This window comes from Palaemon carinicauda, chromosome 18, assembly GCF_036898095.1.
Source record: "Palaemon carinicauda isolate YSFRI2023 chromosome 18, ASM3689809v2, whole genome shotgun sequence".
NCBI lineage: Eukaryota > Metazoa > Arthropoda > Malacostraca > Decapoda > Palaemonidae > Palaemon > Palaemon carinicauda.
The window spans coordinates 45,311,750-45,327,785 of record NC_090742.1 but is presented as its reverse complement, the minus strand read 5'-3'; the positions used below and the strand labels follow the sequence as shown (position 1 = coordinate 45,327,785).

The following is a 16,036-nucleotide window of genomic DNA, read 5'->3' as shown; positions in this document are numbered from 1 at the left end:
GCAGAAGGCGAGGAGGAGGATCGAGATCCTATTGCCGTGGAGGAAGAGGTTCCCGTATCTTCAGACGTGCCGGTTCAGGTCCCTGAACCTATCCCCTCTACCTCGTCCGCTCTTCCAGCAGAGCTAGGACAGGCTCTCTCTTCCATCGTTGGTATGATCCAACAGATGCAGAGGGAGAATAATCAGAAGGCCGCTACTTTGGAGCTCCAGATGCAGAAGATCACAGCATCACGTGGACCTCCAAAGAAGCTCAACGTGAAGGACCTTCCTCTGTGCTCGGATGCCAACCCGTGGAGATATGCCGAGCACATGCCGATGACGATTGGGACGATCGTCATGTCGGAGAAACTGGGCTCAATCCCCCTTGAGGAGGTGGAATTCTGGCCCAGTAGAGGGGCCTACCCGGACTGTTATGTCCGTTTGAAGAAGGAGCCGGCCTCGAAGGAGGAGACGGAACCAAAGGAGGTGATTATCCTGGATCACTCCAAGGCTCAAGCCACTTTAACAGCTGCATTGAAGGAGAGGGGGTTCTCAAACTCTAAAGTTGCCGCTTTGAGTAAGAAGCACCCCTCCTTTGTATCCTCCCCGGCTAGGGCCTTCCCCTTTATGCAAAAGGGGTTCGCGGCCGTCTTGAAGGCGGTTGAAGCTGGCAAACCGTGTCCATCTCTGGAGGAATGCAAACCTCTGTCGTTGGCATTGCCGCTGGACAATAAGGACTGGAAGGAGGTGCACCTCACTTTCTCGGTTGGGAAGTTGGACGCCGACATTGCAGGTCAGCAGTTCGGCGAAAACCTTCCCAAGTTGTCGGAATTCCTCCTACGGAGGGAATTGGACACAAAAGAGCGCCTGGCAGCCTCGATGTCTCTCCAGACCAACATGGAGACGATGGCTAGCGACCCCAAGATGCCGGAGATGTTCATGGTAATGGCCAAGATCCATCTGGCCACGGTGACTAAGGACCTCTATTGCTTTGTTAAAGCAAGGAGGGCCTGTAGGGAGTTTGTGTTCGCCTCGGCCACAGTGAGGCATGAACCCAAGAGGCTCATTTCATCCAGCATCTGGGGTAAAGATCTCTTTCCCAAGGACGTGGTCAAAGAGGTCATGGACAAGGCAGCCACTGAGAACCGCAATCTTCTCCTGAAGTGGGGCCTGTCCCTTAAGAGGAAGTCTTCTCCGGATGAGGGCCCTCAGCCGAAAGGAAAGGCGAAGAAATCAAGGTTTTCCTCCCGTCCAGCCAAGCCTTTCAAACCACAGAGACAGCAGCAGCAGCAGCCAGCTTTGCCTCCGGTACCACAACTGGTAGCCCAGACCCCGACCACCTTCCAATGGGTACCCCAAGCCATGTCATCAGCTTCCCCGGCATTCAATCCCGTGTTCGAGGGACAATCAACCACGTTTCGTGCAAGACCCAGAGGAGCAGCCAGAGGTTCGGCGAGACGCCCCTCTAGGGGACGAGGATTCAGAGGTGGTCGTGGCCAGGGAGGCAAGACTGCAGGGCAGTCAAAGTGAAGTGTCGCCGGTAGGTGGGAGACTTCAGTATTTCCGGGATCGCTGGACCTTCGATCCCTGGGCCCACAGCCTTCTCAAAAATGGACTGGGTTGGAGTTGGTACAGTACTCTGCCCCAGTGCCCTCAATTTTTCCAACACTCCACCCCCGTTTTGGAGGAGTACATCCAAGATCTGTTGGAGAAAAGGTGATCCGGAGGGTAAAGGCCATCAAGTTTCAAGGGAGGCTGTTTTGTGTTCCCAAGAAAGACTCGGGGAAACTCAGAGTCATTCTGGACTTGTCACCACTCAACAAGTTCATAGTGAACCACAAGTTCAAGATGTTAACGTTACAACACATAAGGGCCTTACTGCCCAAGAGGGTATATACCGTCTCCATCGATTTGTCAGACGCATATTGGCACGTTCCAATAAGTCGCCGTCTCTCCCCCTACCTAGGATTCAAGCTACAACAAAAACTTTATGCTTTCAGAGCGATGCCCTTCGGGCTAAACATAGCCCCAAGGATCTTTACGAAGCTTGCGAGCGCAGCGCTCAAACAGTTACGCCTAAAAGGGTTCCAAGTAGTAGCCTACCTGGACGATTGGTTGGTGTGGGCAGCATCCAGAGCAGAATGCTTGCAAGCTTCCCTACAAGTGATTCAGTTCCTGGAATATCTAGGTTTCATGATCAACAGAAAGAAGTCTCGTCTTTCTCCAGCTCAGAGGTTCCAGTGGTTGGGAATTCACTGGGATCTAGTGTCACACCGTTTTTCCATCCCGATGTCAAAGAGGAAGGAAATAGCGGGGTCTGTCAGGAGACTTCTAGGTTCCGAGAGGATATCAAGACGCGAACAAGAGAGGGTTTTGGGCTCTCTTCAGTTTGCATCAGTAACAGACCCAGTGCTAAGAGCACAGCTAAAAGATGCAGCGGGAGTATGGAGAACCTTTGCATCGAAAGAGCGAAGGGACTTGAAGAGACCGGTCCCACTTCGACTACGTTCTCTTCTCAGACCGTGGTCTCAAGCCAGTCGTCTAAAGAGGTCTCTACCTCTTCAGCCATCCCCCCCGTCAGTGACAATCCACACAGACGCCTCAAAGGTAGGGTGGGGGGGTCACTCCCATCGGAAAAAAGTGCAAGGGACCTGGTCCAAGCTATTTGGGACCTTTCACATAAACTTTCTAGAAGCTATGGCAGTGCTTCTTACCCTGAAGAAAGTATCCCCACGTCACTCGATCCATGTAAGGTTGGTACTGGACAGCGAGGTGGTAGTGAAATGTCTGAATCGGCGGGGATCGAGATCCCCACCTCTCAACCAGGTAATGTTAGCCATATTCCGACTGGCGGAGAAGAAGAAGTGGCACCTGTCAGCAGTTCACCTTCAAGGAGTCCGGAATGTGACCGCGGACGCTATATCCAGGGTTACACCGATAGAGTCAGAATGGTCCCTAGACGCAGGATCATTCTCCTTCATCTTGAGACAAGTCCCAGAACTGCAGATAGACCTCTTCGCGACGAAGGACAACAAGAAGCTGCCGAAATATGTGTCCCCATACGTGGACCCCTTGGCGGAAGCAGTAGATGCGATGTCCCTCGATTGGAACAGATGGTCCAGGATCTACCTGTTTCCCCCTCACAATCTGATGTTGAGAGTCCTCAACAAACTGAGATCCTTCAAGGGAGTAGCAGCAATAGTGGCCCACAAGTGGCCGAACAGTGTATGGTTCCCTCTAGCTCTGGAACTACGACTGAAGTTTCTACCACTCCCGGACCCAGTTCTGTCCCAGCAAGTCCAGAAGTCGACTGTCTACGCTTCATTACAGAAAACCCGAACCCTGCAGCTCATGATTTTCTCTCCCTAGCGGTGAAGAAACGGTTCGGAATCTCGAAAGATAGCATCGACTTCCTGGAAGAATACAAGTGTAAGTCTACTAGGAGGCAGTACGAATCTGCATGGAAGAAATGGGTAGCCTTTGTCAAAGACAAGAACCCACAAGAGATCTCTACGGAGTTCTGCCTATCCTTCTTCATTCACCTCCACGGACAGGGGCTGGCGGCTAACACAATTTCTACATGTAAGTCAGCCCTGACAAGACCCATTCTATATGCCTTCCAGGTAGACCTCGCTAACGAGATGTTTAATAAGATCCCGAAGGCCTGTGCTAGGCATAGACCATCAGCTCCTCCAAAGCCTATTTCGTGGTCGTTAGACAAAGTCCTTCACTTTGCCTCATTACTGGATAATGAGGAATGTGCATTGAAGGACCTGACTCAAAAAGTGATCTTCCTTCTTGCCCTTGCTTCTGGGGCCAGAGTTAGTGAGATTGTGGCCCTCTCGAGAGAGGAGGGCCGAGTTCAGTTCCTGGATGGGGGAGAACTGAACCTGTTTCCGGACCCTACGTTTCTCGCTAAGAACGAGTTGCCCACCAACAGGTGGGGTCCCTGGAGAATCTGCCCTCTGAAAGAAGATGCATCTCTATGTCCCGTAGAATGCCTAAAGGTCTATCTTCGTAGAACTTCAGACTTCCATGGGGGCCAACTATTCAGAGGAGAAACATCGGGCTCGAATTTATCTTTAAATCAGCTTAGGGCGAAAATTACATATTTTATTCACAGAGCGGATCCTGACAGTTCACCCGCAGGTCATGATCCGAGGAAAGTTGCTTCATCCTTAAACTTCTTTAACTTTATGGATTTTGAACACCTTCGTTCATATACTGGCTGGAAGTCTTCCAGGGTATTCTTTCGCCACTATGCTAAGCAAGTGGAGCAGCTAAAGAGGTCTGTGGTAGCAGTTGGTTGCGTCGTTAACCCTGCTGTTTAACTCTGCGAGGAACAGTGGAATCATTTGGGACTTTGATTCTTGGGTGAGGTTAGTTATATGCGTTGATATAACTAGTAGTGAAGGCTCTGAGAGCCCACGGTGACTGTTCCAGCGTTATGGTGATGGTAGCACAAGTACAGACAGGTGTGCCAAGCGTTTGCTAACGCTAATGTCAGCAAAGTAGTAACATGGACGTTAACTTTGATACCTGGGTATGTGGCAAGTGACATATTTGTTTTCTTTCAGATAACCATTCATCCATGCACTACGGTACTTGTGTAAATTGTTGGTCATCCACCTATCATATGTACATATTTATGGTGACCATGTCTATTTATTGTTACTCAATAAACTTGTTCTCGGGAACCTTGCGTCTCCTTCACCTATATTGATTTCATATTATTTATTGAGCATTTAGCCTATGTATATTAATCGGGGATATCTATAATAGCCTATTCCTTAATGCAAAGCCTTGTTGCACTGGTTTATACTTTCCTTAGCATAAAGGACTCCACCCCTCTCTGAGGACGGTGGTGGCAGCAAGTTTAATCCTACGCAGATATAACCTTTTTGTCTAATTTTACTTCGACCAGGGTGCTGGTCGGGATTTTTCCTTTGGATGCTGTAGTCCCGTAAGACTATGCTTTACTTCATATAGAGTGAGACCACTATATTGTACTGGCTGGCGAGTGATTCATACATAGGTATATGTACTCTTCGTTCGTTTCTAGAGTCTAGTAGGACTCCTCCCTGTAGGGGGCAGGAAGCGCTTTCATGGCTTATGATTAGTGAAAAGATGTATAACGGTAACATCTTAGGTCTTTCAGTCGAGTTGACTAAGAAACATTCCTGAGGAGTACGGCACGTATTGAGAATCCACAGATACAGTAATGCTCTGGTATACTTCCATCAGGACGACATGGCTTGAGCCCAAAAAACGGATTTTGAGCGAAGCGAAAAATCTATTTTTGGGTAAGATAGCCATGTCATCCTGATGGACCCGCCCTGTTCCTTTTCAAAAAAAAAAAAAAAAAAAAAAAAGAGTGAAAAGGATTGTAGGACCCCTCCCAACGTACAGTATCTGTAGCACCTCGTGTATCGCTACAAGGAATACAGATGGCGCCGCGAGCGGCGCAGGGCACGCTTTCGAAACGGGGAGGAGAGATGCCTTACGAACGGCTCCCCCCTTTCTTATCGTTTTCGTTTTCTTGCCATTTGACCCCTACGAAGTGTTAACTCTATTCGGGGTATAGATTGCTATGAGGCGTGTCAAGAATACGTCCACTGATATTTACGATATCCCTAAGGTCTTTTTTAGGGATACTCGCTCCAGGAGTTAGAATTCTGGGTACCTGAAGGTAAATTCTCTGGGAATATCGCCGTAGTTGTAATATACCCTAGGAAGCTGCCTTTAAGGAACTTCCATCAGGACGACATGGCTATCTTACCCAAAAATAGATTTTTCGCTTCGCTCAAAATCCGTTTTTTGTTACAGTTCACCGCCTTCCCCCCTTCCCGTGAATGTCAGGAGGGTGCATTCCTGGTGCGTAATTCTTATGTTCTTTTCCCTCGGGGTTCCTCTTCGGAGTTCCCCCGGGGGAATAAATGTTAACTAATTATTTTATTTTCACAGTTAATTATCTAGTTTTTCGTTTGCCTAATGTGCCAACGAAGCAGAGCTGTCCTGTTTGGGCCTGGGGAGTCTGCTGTTGCCGCCTCCTCTACAACTTCGTCATGGGCGTGTTCCCTTCTCCTAGAAGTTCTCCCATGACAACTGTCAGCTCCTTAGTTCATTTAGAACGCTCAGGAGGTTCGCCTCCATGGGTGGGTAACTTTCCTTCCGAGGGAGGTTCCCTTCCCAGGTATGAGTTTTTTCCCCTTCAGGGGGGGCAACTTCTCTTACCTTAATAATTCCTGGTTGGTTTTTTCCTGGTCCTCGGGCGGTTATGCTCTTGGTGCTGAGCGACCGCTTTTGTAACCATGCTCTAGGGGCTGAGCGGTTGCAAGGCCGGACCATGGAATTCGTGCGATTATGCTCTTGGTGCTGAGCGGTCCCACTTGCAGCTACGCTCAAGGGGCTGGGCAGCTGCAGGAGCTCCTCTTTGGAGGGTTTCTCTTTAAGGTCAGCTTGCTGATCCAACGGCCCTAAGGGGCGCCTTCATCAGTTCTTCTGGTCTCTTCTACGAAGTGTTCTCCTCTCTCGTTCGCGAGAAGGACACTCATAGAGATTCCTCTTCGGAGGACTCCCCTGCTGTTGTTGCTGAAGGCTCAGTTCCCCCCTCCGAACATCCTTCGAGGGGCCAGCTGAGTCCAACGGTCTCTCCTTCGAGTGTCTCTCCCCCTCGGGGGAGTTCACTAACAGAGACTTTTCGGAGGACTGATGATGGTGCTCCTGCTCGTGGTCGTCTTTATCTTCAGCCGCAAAGGATCCTCCTCGACGAGAACAGACCGTTGCAGCTGCTTCGCTAGACCTTTCGGCAGATCGTTCGCGATCTCCGACACCTGCTAGACCTTCTTGTCTTCTATCTCCGTTCCTGGACGCAGATGCGCAGTGGGCGCCACTCCACCCCGTTTTCCGACGGGCACCGGTCCCTTCGGGGCAAAGGGCTTATCTCACATTGTGAGTAAGTCCCTTAGTGCCAGGTTTTTACCTGTGCAACTTCGTTCTCCTGCGCGCTCGCGCGCAGTAGTTCGCAAATATTCTCCTGCTGTGGACCAGTCTTCTGCTGAATCAACACTCCAGCGATCTCCTGTAGCTGAGTCTCGCCGTAGATCTCCTGATCGCCAACGCTTCTGGGACCTTCTGTGCGGCTACGTACCTTGTGCACCAACGGTCTCCTGAACGCCCACGATCGCCTGCTCGCCGGCGCACATCTGATCGCCCTTTTCTGATGTGCGCAATGCGCCCCAACGTTCGCCCTCGCGCCCACGATCTCCGGATCTGGGCGCAAGCAGGGAGATTATTTCTTCGCTGAACTCCACGTTCACCTGCTCACCAGCGCACATCTGCGCCCCTTTTCCTGATGTGCACAATGCGCGCCAACGTTCGGCCACGCGCCCACGATCTTTGGATCTGGGCGCAGGCAAGGAGTTTATTCCTTATCGCGCCCACGATCTCCGGATCTGGGCGCAAGCAGGGAGATTATTTCTTCGCTGAACTCCACGTTCACCTGCTCGCCAGCGCACATATGCGCCCCCTTTCCTGATGTGCGCAATGCGCGCCAATGTTCGCCCACGCACCCACGATCTTCGGATCTGGGCGCAGGCAAGGAGTTTATTCCTTCGCCTCCTCGCCGACGATCTCTCTGGTTCTGCACCCTCGCTGATATCTTCTGGCCGCGCATATCTTCTGGCCACACAACTACACACCTACGATTTCTCGGTTCCTGCCTCATCGCGCGCAGTTCAAGAAGTTCCTACGCTAGCGCACAGGCGCTCACAGGTTCTTCTGGACTCGCAGCGCCCTTCTGGAGTTTCGCGCCGAGCGCGCTTTCAGTTCCAGCGCGCCAACGTGCTGTAAGGGAAGATTATCTAGCACACTATTGTATATACATATAGAAAACAGAGTATCTGTCTAATACTGCTCATAACAATTATGAATGTAGAATATTTCCTGTTACCAGTCTGTACTAGTCTGTGATGCTGTTCTATATCCATATAACTTTCCTGGAACTAGAAGTAAGCTACTGTGTTGCTATTCGAGAGTGTGTCATAAACATTAATAGTTAACAGGAGCTATTGAAATGGCATATCTGGTCAGAGGCCCAAGAAGTGAATTCCGTTGTTAGGAAGAGACTGACTGTTTGAGGTTAGCCTGAATTCAGACTTATTCTAAACCCCTTCCAAGAGTGAGAGACTTAGGTTATGCTGTTGTTGACAAACTTTTCGAGACATTGTTATTGTGGGCCCGCAGGGATCTGCACGGCAGCCTATGCGGCCGTCTGCTCAGAATATGATAAATTGTAAGTGACTTTGCAGCTTAGTGGTGAACTGGATATTAAAGGGACAGTATTGATTCAGGGGAAAGTATGGTAGCACAGTATTTTCACTGATTTATATTTTCTTATGGGTAATTTCTTGTTTGTTTGTTATTTGTGGAGCTGGAGTGTAAAGGGCTGATAATTTTGCCCTAAATCTGATTATTGGAATTGACAGATAAATATTTACAAATAAATTTATTCTTTTTTTTTTATGAATACAGCATCTCATTCCAGTTCCTTACACCAATGAGTTCCCCTACTCAGCCACTGTTTTTTTAATCTTTCAAATAACTTATAATATTCCCTTTCACCTAATGTTCTTGTACCTTTACTTACATTTCAATCCAGCTAGCCCAATGAAAGGTATGATAAACAACAAGATTCAAGCTGGGTCCCCTTGCCCAGTATAAATCAAGGGGTGGTGCCCAGAGCTCCGTTCTCTTGACCTTTTGTGAAAAAAATTAATAATAGTCGGGGAAAATACAAACCATTTCCACATATAACAAGCTTGGGTTATATATGTTTTAAAGTAACTCTCATTATCAATTCCCTTTTGTCATAATGTCTGATATTCTGCCCCAGTACTGTACTATAATGATTTTCCTTATATTCACTGTAAAGATTTCAATTTTTCTTAGATAGGTTTACATATTTTGCCAGCAACAAATTCATTTATTTTTATAACAGAAAGTCATGAATAGAAGCATTATTTATATTTTTAAGGGGTATTGTAATATTTTTTGGTCCTACCAGTTGTCTAACCACATTTGTTGTTGCAGCACGCCCTACTCTCTGTAGGGTTTTTTAGAGAGGCAACTAGAAGTTGAGTTAAGACGTGGCACAAGAAAGATGATTTGAAGGGTACTCAATGATTCCTACAACTGAATAGGGTTAATCAGCTTAGTATAAACTTCCTTTACCCTACTGAATGAACAGTGTATAGAAAAGTGAGTAAATCCATCCCTGGAATTGAATGTACAGTATCGCAAAATGGGATTATCTCGTTTGATAGAAATAAATGATGCATTGCTCAAAATGGGTGAAACGGGAGAAGGTGAAGATAGGAACTCAATTTTCAATGCTCAGCTAGATGTTGTCATTAGACAAGTTTTGACATCAGGCACGGCCCTTCTTCAGTATACTCAGTTCAGTTGAAAAAGAGCTTCGACAGTTGAAAACCTTGCGAATCCAAGATTTCATCAACAAGTATCAGGATATTGTTACTCCACATCACCAGATCACAAAAGGTGATTCCATACTGGAACTTAGTGATGGACAGTTTTTTTTTAAATGTTTGCCCCAGAACCAAGTGAACGTAAAGGGGCCTAAAACCGTCTTTTTGCAGAAGACCACAAACTTTTAAGTGTCATAAACATTAATAGTAAACTGGAACTATTGAAATGGCATACTGGTACTTGCCCAAATAGATACACGGTTAGGTGTGCTTTTGTTTACAGTATACTTGTACTGAATAGGAACACTTATGAGTGTCCCACCTGGGGGGAGAAAATTTCCTGTTTGTTTATCTTGTTACCCTGTTGCTGAAGTTTGACGTAAAGGAATGCTAATTTTGCCTTTAATTTTCTATTTGGATTGATGGGTCCATGCTAACATAACCCTAACAATTTTGGAAAATAAATATTATTTTCTTGTGTTTTATGAATACAGCATATCATTCCTGTTCCTACACCAATGTGCCCCCCTTCCCCAGCCACTGTTTTTTAAGATCTCTTAAATACAGTAATTTATCATAATTCTTTCCTCCCACACTGTGTTCCGTTATTAATTATAAGATTCCCTTTCACCTAATGTTCTTATACCTTTATTTATAAGCCAGCTAGCCCAATGAAAGGTATGATAAAAAGCAAGATTCTAGCTGGGTCCCCTTGTCCAGTATAAATCAAGGGGTGGTGCCCAGAGCTCCGTTCTCTTGACCTGTTACTTAGGTTTCTTTGAGTATTTCACCGTTATATACAGCATTTGTTGTGTAGTGAACGTCGGGTTGTGGTCGGCATTCGGACAATAGGCAGTTCGGGTGCTACCTCTGGCCACAGTCCGCAAACCACTACACTGTTACTTAGGTTTTTTGGGTATTCCACCGTTGTATATTTGTTGTGTAGTGAACGTCGGGTTGTGGTCGGCATTGGGACACTAGGCAGTTCGGGTGCTACTTCTGGCAACAGTCCGCAAACCACTACATCGTCCTGCAAAAAAGGGCGTCCTGGTGCCGAGAGTAGGTGTCGTCCTGGCGCTGGAAAGAGGTATCATCCTGGCACCGAGCGCTAGAAGAGTCCTTGGAACGAGAGGCAGTATCGTCCTGAGGAAGCAGGCTGGTATTGTCCTGGCGTCGAGAGCGAGAGGCAGAGTCGTCCTGGCGTCGAGAACGAGAGGCGGTATCGTCCTGGCGTCGTGAACGAGAGGCGGTATCGTCTTGGCATCGTGAACGAGAGGAGGTATTGTCCTGGCGTCGAGAACGAGAGGCAGTATCGTCCTGGCGTCGAGAACGAGAGGCGGTATCGTCCTGGCGACGAGAGGAGGTATCGTCCTGGCGACGAGAGGAAGTATCGTCCTGTGTAAGCATATCGTTATCGTCCTGGCGCCGAGAGAGAGAGGAGGTACAGTGTCGTGTCTTCGACGAAGAGAGTACAGTAAGGTTTCCTTAGGAGAACTGGCGTCGTGAACGAGAGGCGGTATCGTCTTGGCATCGTGAACGAGAGGTGGTATCATTCTGGCGTCGTGCACAAGAGGAGGTATTGTCCTGACGTCGAGAACGAGAGGCAGTATCGTCCTGGCGTCGAGAACGAGATGTGGTATCGTCCTGGCGACGAAAGGAGGTATCGTCCTGGCGACGAGAGGAAGTATCGTCCTGCGTAAGCATATCGTTATCGTCCTGGCGCCGAGAGAGAGAGGAGGTACAGTGTCGTGTCTTCGACGAAGAGAGTACAGTAAGGTTTCCTTAGGAGAAGAAATCCGTTCCCTCTTAGAAGTTGACTTCTTAATAGGCAAAGAGTCGTCTTTACGTCTATCAGACTGGGCGTGAGGGCGGCTAAACGCTTGCACTAACGTAAAAAGTTGTTCCTGCATGACAGACATAAAGGATTTAGCAACTTCTGCTGGGTCTTGCGGTCCTGAAGGAGAGGGCTGACGAATAACACTCGTAGAAGGGGAAGGATCTTCGGCTGTAATATCCTGACTTGCGGACTTAGACTTCGTTCTTTTCACAGGAACGGAGTCGAAATCGTCCTCCGACGGACAAGGTTCATGACTACCAGAACTGGGAGAAAAAGAACAAGACAGTTCGTTGCGGTTCCACCTCCTATTAGTAGGTCTTGACGCTTCAAACTTCCATTTACGTATGGGAGAATTGGGAGAAGAAATTAACACATCCGACACGTCTTTTCCGTGACGGTCAAGAACAGCCTGGGAATTGGCAATAGGACTGTCTGAGGCGACGGCTGACCGAGGGTACGTACCTCTCACCCCTTTCGGTTGTCAACGTACCTTCTCCCTTGGTCCTGGGAGCTTGGTAGAGGTCTAGGCCTAGGGTGATGACAGCTTCGATCAGTCGCCACCTCCACTGCACTTTCACAAGCACTAAAATCACTTCCACTATTCTTACCTTTAAAGGCCGCAAGTTGTTCTTTAATGGCCTTCAACTCAGCAGCCATCCTAGTGTACCGAGGGTCATCCGCAGATACGGATCCTGTAGAAGGGGCAGGAGTTACTAACTCAAGGGAAGGATCAACTTCCAAAGAAGAATTAATTATAGGCTCAAAGGATAAATCTACACTAAGTTCGTCTTCCTTTCCACTAACAGACTTAGACTTAGACCTAGAAACTCTCCTAACTCTATCGAGCTCTAGTTTACGCACATAGCGCTTCATAATCAACCAATCCTTTTCATCCAAAACCTTACATTCCCCGCACCTATTATTAAGGGCACATTCAAAACCCCTACAATTCAAACACACGGTGTGAGGATCTACCGCCATTTTCGGTAATCTCACCTTACACTCCTCATTCGCACTGACACGGAATTGAATTTTATCACTCATAATGATAACAGCAAAAAAGCAAAGAAATAACAAAAACACGATTGCCAAAACCCCTAATCAGCGTACTTCACCAAATAGCAGACTGGTACAGCAAAAACAGGCAAAGCGAAGAAAAACTCTTAATGACGGACCAACGTGTTAACGATCCGGCCAGCAGAGATGAACTGAAGAATAGAAAACGGGAATGATTCCCTGTACCACCCTGTAAGGGTTGTTAACCACCTAACCGCCCAACCACCACAAGGCGGTTGCCGCGGTTTGAAAAATTCTGCCGAAAGTAGAGACATTTAGCTATATATATATAACTGCCAGGTAAGTTCTATTCATAAAATTTGCTCCTTGGAACAATGTTTTAGAATTATGTTTGATTTATGAGACAACTGTATTACATATTCTTATCATCCACTTAAATATAAGACAAAAATCACATTCCTTTGGTATATCTTTCCTCTAAATCTTCTTTTTCCATCCCTACACAAGCCCCACTGATGTACCTTTTCACAACAAAATTATGACTTCCTTTCACTACTTTTCCTGAGTAATCCTTGATCATTTGGTGATACAGTAATTGCTTTCCAAACTTTTGAACTAAAGTCTATAACCTTCATTTATATGGCTTTCATTGATGAAATGTCCTTTGAAAGGAATAAAAGACACCAAATAATCAAACATATATAGGTACTGAGAACTTGACGAATTTTGGTAAAATAATGTCTCAAGACTATCCCTATCTAGGGGAGCTGATAGCAACTTCAATCACTTTATCACCCGAGCAGGTATTCATCCATACCAGGCATTTAACTTTTATATCCAATTACTGTGTTTTTTTTTTTTTTTACTATGGATTCATACATACAAATAATTGCTTTATGACAAAAATCCCACCCCTTTCTCCCTCCATCCTGTCAGATTGGATAGTCATTTATTAATTCATTTGAAGCACCATACAGGTATATAATAGGAAGAGAGAAGCCTAGAATCATTATCTTTGTTTATCAGGTCTCATTACCTAATAATGCAGAATTTCTTTAATAAGTTGATGCTTAAAACTATCTGGGGAATAATATAGTCATACTGTATAAATTACAGTGCAGGTATATGAAATATTTTTAAAATTTATTTTTTTTTACAGGTATACTACTGTGCACTTTACTGGAAGCCCTCGAATCTGACAAGTTTTCAGAGAAACATCGGGTGAATGTGACATGCTCCTGATTTTTTTATTTCTTTATTAAAAATATAACCGTTTAATAAGATATTTATGTTTGTGAATTTTATGGAAAGTGTTGAAATATAAACATTCATGGCTTCCAAAGACCAGTTTAATAAAGAGAACAAATACTTTGTTTGTGAAATATGTGGTCTCACAGAACTGTATCATTACTATGGACGTAAACCACCTTTTCATAAGGGTGTGACTTTCCTAGAGGATTGCTACTTGCTTCGTGACCCCTTCCAAAGGGGAGGAACAGAGTCGTTCCTACTCCTTGGGTCTTCGTGTGCTATTTGTCAAAGTGTGGTGTGTCAGTCAAGTTCTTGCAGTGTTTTCTATACTAAAAGGTTTTGCGTCAATTGTGTTTCTTCCCATTCGAATGAATTTCCACCTGAAGTACAGAAACGATTCAAGCCATAGTGTAATGTCTTTCATAGGAATTTTTTTACATCTATCCAGATTCAGAACTTTGTGAGCTTTCCATACGTTGCAATTTAAGTTAAAACATTACAGTATTTGGTTATTTTCCAATACTGTACATTAGATTATATTTCTTATAAAGTAGGGAGGAACTTTAAAGTACAGTTTTATATAAATACAATAACACATTAATAACATCTTGTAATTACCATTCAAAATAAAATATTATATATGAATCTATCTTTTTATTTATAAGCTTTCATTTTAATACAAAAAATTAGTAGAAATTATCCGTCATCACTAATATTAGGGTCACTAATACAATATTGTAAGTAATGCTGTCCCATTCATTCTCAAGTATGGGCAAGATATTTCATTGGCAGTGATAATCATTTGAGTCTTAGTGAACCTAGTTCTTACAAATGCTTGTTATAGGCAACCTGCTATGCAAAAGACTATCATTCCCACTTCCTTGCTTACCAACTTCTCATAACTTTAACTTCATAACGGAACTGTACTCCCCAAGTCTTACTTAGATGCTGAGTGGTCTCCTAGATCCCAACACCGGTCATTATATCCCAAATTTCTAGATCCATCCATCCATATGCTTGGTTTTGATTTTGGTGTGTATGCCTGTCTATAGAATAAAAATGCAGGTACCCAATGGATTCTGGATTAGTTTGAAATTTGGAAAATAGTTGAAAAGCCACTGAAATTGAATGTGATTTTATAGGTAACCTTTAAGCTAAACCCACTTCAGAATATGAAAATGATATTACATGTACTGGTTATGCATTTCTAATTTCTCACAAGAAAAGGATGAGCTCAGCATATCTGTACTGATTACTTAATTAAGCTTTTAAAAAGTAATACAGTACTACACATTTTTCTTGTTTATTTACTAATGTCTATACAGTTCCAGATGAACTAAAGATATTCTCCCAACTTCACTGCAGTTGTCATAATCATAAGAAATTTAATGATCTTAATAAAATGATATTTAAATAAACCAAAAAACTGATATACATTTAAAACAACTCTTGACTCATACAAAATAGTGTGCGAGTAAAAGAGACAAAGTCTCATTTTAAAATCAAAAGAATACACTATATTTCTAACAAAGGTCTTGAGATAGCTTTGATTATTACCTTAAAGGTTTAAGGTTTAAAGGCTGAATATGAATAGCAGAGGCAAGGGATAGTGACAATGCCCTAGCTAGCAGGACAATGCCCCTGAGATTGACCTTATACTGTATACACATGATCAGTGCCTAAGCCCGTCTCCACCCAAGCTAGGACCAGAGGCTGCTTATGACAAGTAGACCTAAAGGCTCCCCCTAAACCACCCATCCTTAGCTCACAGGGATGGTGAGGTTGCAGACACTACAAGAAACTTGAACCCCAGTCCAGCAAATCGACAGAAAGGGATGTTTCCAATGGGCCACCACAACCCTTTAAACAAAATTAGACAAAAAAAATTTATTAAGGATTGACTCATTGGTTCAACTGATTATTTTAGCTTGAAATAGAAAGGCTAAAGGACAGAAAAAAAATACTTCTTTCTTGCTTGACCAGTATAGCCTAAATAACCTCATATTCGGGTAAGGATAAAACAAACTTTAATTGTTTGTTCACAAGAATAGTTTTGGAGAAAGAAAATGGAGATTAACACTAATAATCAGCGATAGATTTAGAATGAATCGAACAATAAAGTATATGAAATAAGATATGAAGGAGTACTAGAACCTTATTCAAATAAAGTTAAAAGATTGACATCTGGAAATTTATACAAAACTATAAATTCCTGTTGCCTAAAAATCAGTTATAGAAAACCTGCAACAGAATTTGATAAATATTGTAAATAACTGTTAGTTCCAACTTTTGTGTTAATTAAAGAGTTATTGGGTCCTTTGACCAGCCAGACAGTACTACATTGGATCCCTCTTTCTGGTTATGGCTCATTTTACCTTTGCCTACACATACACCAAATAGTCTGACCTATTCTTTCCCCATTCTCCTCTCCATCATAACCTGACAGCACCAAGATTACCAAACAATC

The 16,036-nt window shown here is 44.7% G+C and overlaps 1 long non-coding RNA gene across 1 annotated transcript in view; it reads left to right on the top strand.

Annotated features, from left to right (window-relative positions):
- Positions 1-14,214, top strand: part of LOC137657812 (uncharacterized) — a 41,847-nt gene extending 27,633 nt beyond the window's left edge. Inside the window, exon 2 of the long non-coding RNA XR_011047208.1 lies at positions 13,478-14,214. This is a non-coding gene — a long non-coding RNA (uncharacterized lncRNA). The remainder of the gene's footprint in view (positions 1-13,477) is intronic.
- The last annotated feature ends 1,822 nt before the right edge of the window (positions 14,215-16,036 follow it).